General features: G+C 42.3%; 1 long non-coding RNA gene across 1 annotated transcript; it reads left to right on the top strand.

Annotated features, from left to right (window-relative positions):
* The first annotated feature begins 1949 nt into the window (after positions 1-1949).
* Positions 1950-8060, top strand: LOC119479991. The gene is made up of 3 exons (XR_005204793.1): positions 1950-1961; positions 4794-4803; positions 7930-8060. It is a non-coding gene; the product is annotated as an uncharacterized LOC119479991 (long non-coding RNA).
* The last annotated feature ends 312 nt before the right edge of the window (positions 8061-8372 follow it).

Below are 8372 nucleotides of genomic sequence, written 5' to 3' on the forward strand. Positions count from 1 at the left end.
GCACTTTCCCTGCCGTCATCCTTTTGTTGCTAACCCTCACTGCTTCCCCTCCGGAGGAAATACTGAAGGAAGGTGGAATGCCAGCTCTCATTAGAAAAGGGATTTCAAAAGCCCCCTGACAGGAACAGTAGGGGGAAAATGCTTTGCATAAGCATCTTTTTTTCACTATCACCAGTGGTGTGACTGGCAGCAGGTTAGGGTACCAAAAGATCCTAATTTAAAGTCTAAGCCTTTCCTATAAAACTCACAGTATCTCCTGAATGGCTTAAACACCTTCAGCACATCAGGCTGTAGTAGATAGACTGACTTAGAAAATGCATTTGTCCTTCAGGAAACTAAATTGAAAGATTGATCAAAAAGCACATTTGTTTGTTCATTTACTACATATCAAATTAATCCATTCAATAAAGCTTTAGCACACTGAGTAACATGCAGAGGAGGAAAAGAGAGTGTGATGATATTTGTGTCTGAATCTCAAACCAACAACGTCGCTGATTGGGAGGCTGAGAAGCAGTTGCTTGGTAACCACGTTTTACGATGCCATCCATACTTGTTGTGATGAAAAATTTAAACTCCTCACTACTGAACTATTCTCTGGGACTTCAACATGAGATATAGATGTGCTCGGAGACGTATGGATCAGGGCTGGAAGCTGAGCATCAAATAAAAGCACACCGCGGTGCAAAATACACAAACACACAGCAGGAATCCTCTTCCATGATTCATGATTCATGTTACTGTTTCTCCGAATACATACATACATGGCCTGAAGATGGTCTACAGCATAAGCAGCCAAAATGCAGAGATAGAATATAATGTTTTAGCCTGACTCTTCCACATCTGTGTGCTGCGGCTGTGACCGACTGGGATGATGTTCCATTAATGTTTCAGATCCATTTCTGTTCCTGCAATAAACATGATTGAGGATGTATCCTGTATGAAGCTGCATTTGGTCTTATTACTACATCCCTGTTATTTTCTTACAGCGTGTCATTACTGGTGGTATTATTGTGTGGCTAAATATATATTTGGGTTGCATTATTTTCATCAACTATTCTATTCTATTCTAGGTAACGTTTTATGTTTACCCCCTCATTATTTAGCATTCACAAGAATGATATAAACAATTCATAAATGGGTTATAACACACTATAAGGTAGTCGTGGAGAGGAGGTTGTGTGCTCTGGCTCTACCTATCTGGCATGGAGAGGAGGTTGTGTTGCTCAGGCTCTATCTGGTTGGCGTGGAGAGGAGGTTGTGTTGCTGTGGCTCTATCCGTTGTGTAGCTATCTTTTTTTTTGTCTTATTTAGAGTTGGAGTGTGTGTGTCTCCCACAGCTGAGGTCGGGACTTCTGTAGAGCTGTGTGTTGTCACCGAGGCTAGCTGCTGGATGGTCAGTAACTCCCTGTGAACTGGAGTGACAGCGAGATCGAAAAGTGGCTGAGGGTGTGCCAGCGTGGTTCAGCGGCATAAGCCGGTCCCTGGAGTGGTATGCCGCTCCTGTTCCACCAGCATATCCCGTTTCCTAACGGCAGGTGCCACTTTAAAGTGGTAGGCCACTGTCAGACTGTCATACCAGCACCGGCTCCTGATATTTTTTTTATTAACAACATAGTGCCGTAAATATAAATACATAAAGTCATTTGATGCTGGCCTCCTAGCCACTGTAGCCAGTCTGACTAATTGCTAATATATAATATATCACACATTAATAAAACTCCATGTTGCTGAACATTCACTAGGAATACGTATAAGGCATATTAATATATTATTCAGCATAAATTCTTTGAAACATTTACCGGTTATCATTGTGGCATAAGCCGTTTCTACCGGCAAAAATATGATAGACGTCGGGGTATTTTCTCACTATAATCTATCTTTGGATAGTCTGAAATGACAATCTGTGTTTTTATGTATACACCTGATAGTTTTACTGTAAATTCCAGTATTGACTGGAGTCTGTAGAGGCAGGCATACAGGAAGGGGGATCTACTTTTATTAATTCACAGCATTTAATTCCCTGCCTGCATATGCCTCATATGCCGTTTTGTACCGACATAACTATGATTGGCATAAACATCGGGGTATATCCTCTATGGTTAGTCTTAAAAGATAGATTAAAGTGACAAAAATACCCCGACGTCTATCATATCTATACCGGTAGAAACAGTTAAAGGCCACGATGATAACCAGTTAACGTTTCAAAATATTTATGCTTAATAATAAATAATATGCCATACGTTAATGTTCTGCAATGTGGAGTTCTTCATAATGTGCGATCCCGTTCTATTATTAAAAAAAAATTATATTATTTGGTTAGATGGCTCTAAATTTCTGTTATCGATTAGTCAGACTGGTTATGGTGGCTTATCTAACAATAGCCATGTCAGCTTAGGCTAGCTCTATTATTAGCTTCAGGGTACATCAGCAAGTATTAAATGACTTTATATGTTTATATTTATGGCGCTATGTTGTTAATAAAGACAGACAAAAATATCAGGAGTCGGTGCTGTTATGACAGTCTGACAGTGGCCTACCACTTTCAAGCGGCACCTGCCGTTAGGAAATGGTTAATGTTGGTGGGTGGAACAAGAGCGGCATACCACTCCAGAGACTGGCTTATGCCGCTTAACCACAGTGGCACACCATCGGCCACTTTTTCGATCTCGGCACTACTGCTAAATTGTAGGTAAGGTAACACATTACCTTTGTGTTAGTAATTTGTTGCTTATTAATTAGTAAAGTAGTGTTATTACTTTTTCAATAACAAACACATTTATAAACACATTTTAAACCTGCTGTAAATGATTTATACAGTTAACAAATGATGTGTTTAATTATATATCGATATATCATTTTTTTTTCTTTGCTTTCTTTGTTACCCCATTCTGTTCTGTTCTTTTCAATCCTCGATACAGTCAGGCACTTCTAAGATTTGTGTATCATTAAGTTAAACAGAAAGTGATTCAAGGCAATGCAAAGATCTGTTAAAAAGCTTCTGCATTTTCTGTTAGTCATAACTGCAAGTTAAGAACTTCCCAGTGACCAGCTGAGCAGAATAAAGGCTTTTTAACTGATTTTTTGAGTGCCTTGGATCTCTTTTTTTCCCTCTGTAATTTTAAGCTTGCAATTATGACTAGCCATGCAGAATAAAGGCTTCAGACACGTTTTCGAAGTGCCTTGAATTTCTGTTTTCCACATGACCACCAAAAGACCCTTTTTCATCCAAAAAGGCTCTGAACTTCACAATCATTAGAGGCTATAAGAAACACTTTCAGCTTCTTATTTGTTTATGAAATGACCCAGGATCAGTGCCGTGCACACTTGCTGCCCTGAGATGATGCACATTACTTAAATGTGGGGTGGGAAACAGAAAGGCAGGCTGAGGAATACCAGTTTTTCAGCGGACAAGACTTTGCTGTTACGCCACTGACAAAGCAATAAAGCGCGGCCCCGTCTGAGCAGGCCGTCATTGTTCTTGACTCCTCTTGCTCTCTCTCCAGGGGCCGATCCTTTATACATGCCATGTTCTTCTGCCATTACCATGACCCAATTTCTTTTGAAAACTGTGTTTCCCAAATTGCAGAAAGAGCCAAGGCTGGTACAAGAGCTTTTAAGAGAAACTGTCCCCTTGAGTTTAACTATGCGTGCTGCTGAGTCGTACTGCAGAAAGTGCTTTGTCAAGAATTTCTGATAATGCTCCGTTTTTTGCCCACAGGGCTACAAGTTTGAGCCATAGGCTTTGGGTGTCGAGCCGGGCGGAGAATTAAAACCCACACAGCTTATCTAATATGGAAACAGAGCACTTCTCAAAAAAAGGGTAAGTCATGTATGCCGTCAATAAACATGAATGATACACACGTTGTCCTCTGTATGGTGTGCTAATCTCAAATGAAACCAATTGAATGCATTCCATCACTTTTGCAAAACATTTTGAACCCTGTCGATATTTGTCTTAGCTTTTAGCCGTTTGCCAGCTGCCTCCTCAGAGTGAATGGTGTGTCAGGTCTGGAGTAATGACACTTGCCAGCATACTGTCATCACTTCCCATAACTGTCTTGTTAGTCTAAAATCCTGTCCCTGGTCCTGTCCCTGGCACCAGCGCTGGCACGCTATAATGTCTCACTAATTTACAGCCAGACTTAGAACTGAATGAGCCTGTTTGATGTTCAGTGTTGGCTTTTGATCAGGGCCGTATATCCACAGAGCTCAGTGGTTGTGGTTATAAATGATTATTACTGTAGTGGCGCTTTGTAGAATATAATGAATGGGAGTTGATGTCAGTTCGGGGAACGCTCCCCTCATATAGGAATCGGAAGCTTTCTTTCAAACTGTGATCAGTTACAGATTATGATAAACTGCTATAATTGTCATTAGGGAATCTTGGGATATTCCAAATCTACAAAAAAAAATGGTTGTACAAACATAGTGTTTGTGGCATTGTGGTTGTGAGAAGAAATTTTGAGCCACAAAATACAACAGGATGAAGCCTGAATGGATTTAAGGTGAGATGAGTGAGTCAGAGCCGAATATGAACATAAACATACCCCAAAACAAACTGCTCTCTTTTAAAGCATGCACAAATCAATGTTTGTTATATTAACAGGGGATTACATGGCTATGTGTGTGTGTGAAAGGGGGTTGCTTGGTGATGACAGATAATTACCACCTAACTCTGCAGTTCCCCTCAGCTCTACAGAGCTTGATAGTGTCTTTCAGCTGTTGTGATTAGCCGTCTTCAGCAAAACATCCCTGATATACCCACCGTACGCTACCTGCCCAGCACCAAACAGCAGACCAGTGGTGGAATGTAACTACTAACTAAGTACAGTACATTTACGCAAGTCAAGTCAAGTCAATTTTATTTGTATAGCCCAAAATCACAAATCACAAATTTGCCTCAGGGGGCTTTACAATCCGTACAGGATACGACACCCTCTGTCCTTTACAGTACGACCCTCTCATCGGATCAGGAAAAACTTAACAAAAAATACCCTTTTAACAGGGAGAAAAAATGGAAGAAACCTCAGGAAGAGCAACAGAGGAGGGATCCCCCTTCCAGGACGGACAGACATGCAATAGATGTCGTGTGTACAGAGTAACAACATAACAACAATGAAAATACAACATAGACAATCCATATGACAAAAAATAATACATGTAATGTGAACATATGTGAGAAGGTGGATCCAGGAGGATGTCAAGCAGCTTCCCGGCATCCCCGAACAGGGCCAGAGCAAAACAACCTCCTCTCCGGGCCAAACAGGTAGAACTAGAGCAACACAAACTCCTCTCCATGGCAAATAGAAAGAGCCAGAGCAACACGACCACCTCTCCACCCCAGATAGGTAGAGCCAAAGCAACACAACCTCCTCTCCACGCCAGATAGATAGAGCCAGAGCAACACGACCTCCTCTCTACAGCAAATAGATAGAGCCAGGGCAACACAACCTCCTCTCCACGCCAGATAGGTAGAGCCAGAGAAACACAACCTCCTCTCCACGCCAGATAGGTAGAGCCAGAGCAACATGACCTCCTCTCCATGGCAAATAGATAGAGCCAGATTAACACGACCTCCTCTCCACACCAGATAGGTAGAGCCAGAGAAACACAACCTCCTCTCCACGCCAGATAGGTAGAGCCAGAGCAACACAACCTCCTCTCCACGCCACATAAATAGAACCAGAGCAACACGACTTCCTCTTGACACCAAACAGGTAGAGCCAGAGCAACACAACCTCCTCTCCACAGTAAACAGATAGAGCCCCAGCAACACGACCTCCTCTCCACACCAAACAGGTAGAGCCAGAGCAACACAACCTCCTCTCCACAGTAAACAGATAGAGCCCCAGCAACATGACCTCCTCTCCAAACCAAACAGGTAGAGTCAGAGCAACACAACCTCCTCTCCAAACCAAACAGGTAGAGCCAGAGCAACACGATCTCCTCTCTACACCAGATAGATAGAGCCAGAGCAACACGACCACCTCTCCACAAGCACTGTACTTAAGTACAATTTTGAGGTACGTGTACTTTATTTGAGTGTTTTCATTTTATGCCACTTCATACTTCTACTCCACTACATCTCAGAGGTAAATATTGTACATTTTACTCCACTTCATTTATTTGGCAGCTTTAGTTACAAATTACTTTGCAGATTTAGATTATTAATACAAAACAATCATCAAACTATGATGTATTATTGTAGATTGAGCTACATAGTAGTATATACTGGAAAAACAAAGTTCGGAAACTTGTGTTTAGTCGATTATTTCTCTGTTGTTACAATGCTAATTGGCATTGTATTTTACATCGTTGGAAAGCCTGTTTATTTACAATTCGCAATGATGTCCAACTTGTAAGGATCATGCATTTGTGGAATGAGCAGCACAGCTGATTATGTGGGTAGCGCCCAAGAAAAATTTGCCAAAATGCTCCGTCAATGGTAAACAGTGTATTCTCCTGTTGGTGTTGACTCTTGTTGTGAGTTGTTTGGTGGATTGGATGATTGAAATCTCTATCAGTAACAAGGAACAAACAAGACATATTGGCAATTTTACACTTTATTCATTTAATACACCATCAGGAGCCTCAGTAGCAGTGGAAGATCCATACGCAGCCACAACAGCCTGGCACCTCCTCCTCATGCTGGTCACCAACCTGGTCACACGTTGCTGTGGGATGGCGCTCCATTCCTCAACCAGGATTCGTTGCAGGTCAGCCAACGAGGTTGTGTCAGTCACTCTAACACATACAGCACGCCCAAGCTGATCCTACAAGTGTTAAATTGGGTTGAGGTCTGGACTCTTGGCAGGCCGTTCCATTCTCTCTACTCCCACATTGTGGAGGTAGTCTGTGATAACCCTGGCTCTGTGGGGGTGAGCGTTGTTTCTTAGAGGATGAAGTTAGGTCCCAGATTGTGGAGATATGGGATCGCCACTGGCTGCAGAATCTCATCCCGATATCTCACTGCATTGAGATGGCCTTCAATGATGACAAGCCTTGTTTTGCCAGTGAGGGAGATGCCGCCCCCCCCCACACCATGACACTGCCCCCACCAAAAGCTTTTACTCGATCGGTTCAACAATCAGCATAGCGTTCTCCACGTCGTCTCCATACTTTGACCCTGCCATCCAACTTTCGCAGACAGAACCTGGACTCATCACTGAACATGACATTCCCCCACATGTTCAGGTTCCATTGTCTGTGTTGTCGACACCAGCGCAAATCGGCCTGACGGTGAAGGGCAGTCATTGCAGGCTTCCTGGTAGCCTAATGAGAATACACTGTTTACCATTGGCAGAGCATTTTGGCAAATTTTTCTTGGGCGCTACCCACATAATCAGCTCTGCTGCTCATCCCACAAATGCATGATCCTTACAAGTTGGACATCATTGCGCAGGTAAATAAACAGGCTTTCCAACCATGTAAAATACAATGACCATTAGCATTGTAACAACAGAGAAATAATCCACCAAACACAAGTTTCCAAACTTTGTTTTTCCAGTTTATAAAGTAATTAAAATGATCTCCACCTCTACCAGCTGCAACATTTGTCAAGCTAGCAGCTTGTGGAAGACTGAAGTGACGCACAGTGAGTGGAGACAGGCAGGCAGGCCGTTCAACTGGCTTTACAGTCCTGCGACAGCCACAGACACCAGTTTTTTTTTTCATCTTCATCTTGAAATAAGGCTACATGCATGTTTGGGAATTACATCTTAAAACCAGTAAGCTAAGCAGTGTAGTGACAAAAATAACAAAAAAAAACCTACCAAGTGTAAGTGAAAACATTTTAGATATGAATATGCTTTTGCTTTAACCAAGCAAATTTGGCTGCCAGAGCAGTTCAGTGATTTTCACTTGAAAAGATTTGTTGAAATAAGTCAGAATATTTAGCCACCAGAGGTCCTAAAATATGATAAAATATAGCTCTTTTGAGGCCTTGTAATTGGAATGAGTACACTTTAAATGATTTAACGAGGATCAATTGGAGGGCGAGTCTGGTGCCAGCAGCCGCGGTAATTCCAGCTCCAATAGTGGATCTTAAAGTTGCTGCAGTTTGCCTGATTGGGACTGTCTCAGGCACTTGTTGCCATTGTCCCCTAAAAGTCAGACTATGGAGTGTCTGGTTCAGTGCGCAGGCTTGTCAGCCCATCTTCCTACCTCCTGAAAGAGAGTCCATGAGTGGATACTGCACATAGCAATAGTGAACACACATTGGGAACTGCAGGATCGCCAATTCAAATCTCAACCCTGGAAAGCCTGTCATGTGGGGGGACTTGTCTGAGGCAAAACCTACACTGCAAAAAGTCAGCTCTCATAAAACAAGAAAAAAAGCAATAAAATGGGGGAAATATTGTTTCAAATAAGCA

This window comes from Sebastes umbrosus, chromosome 20 (genome assembly GCF_015220745.1).
Source record: "Sebastes umbrosus isolate fSebUmb1 chromosome 20, fSebUmb1.pri, whole genome shotgun sequence".
Classification (NCBI taxonomy): Eukaryota; Metazoa; Chordata; class Actinopteri; order Perciformes; family Sebastidae; genus Sebastes; species Sebastes umbrosus.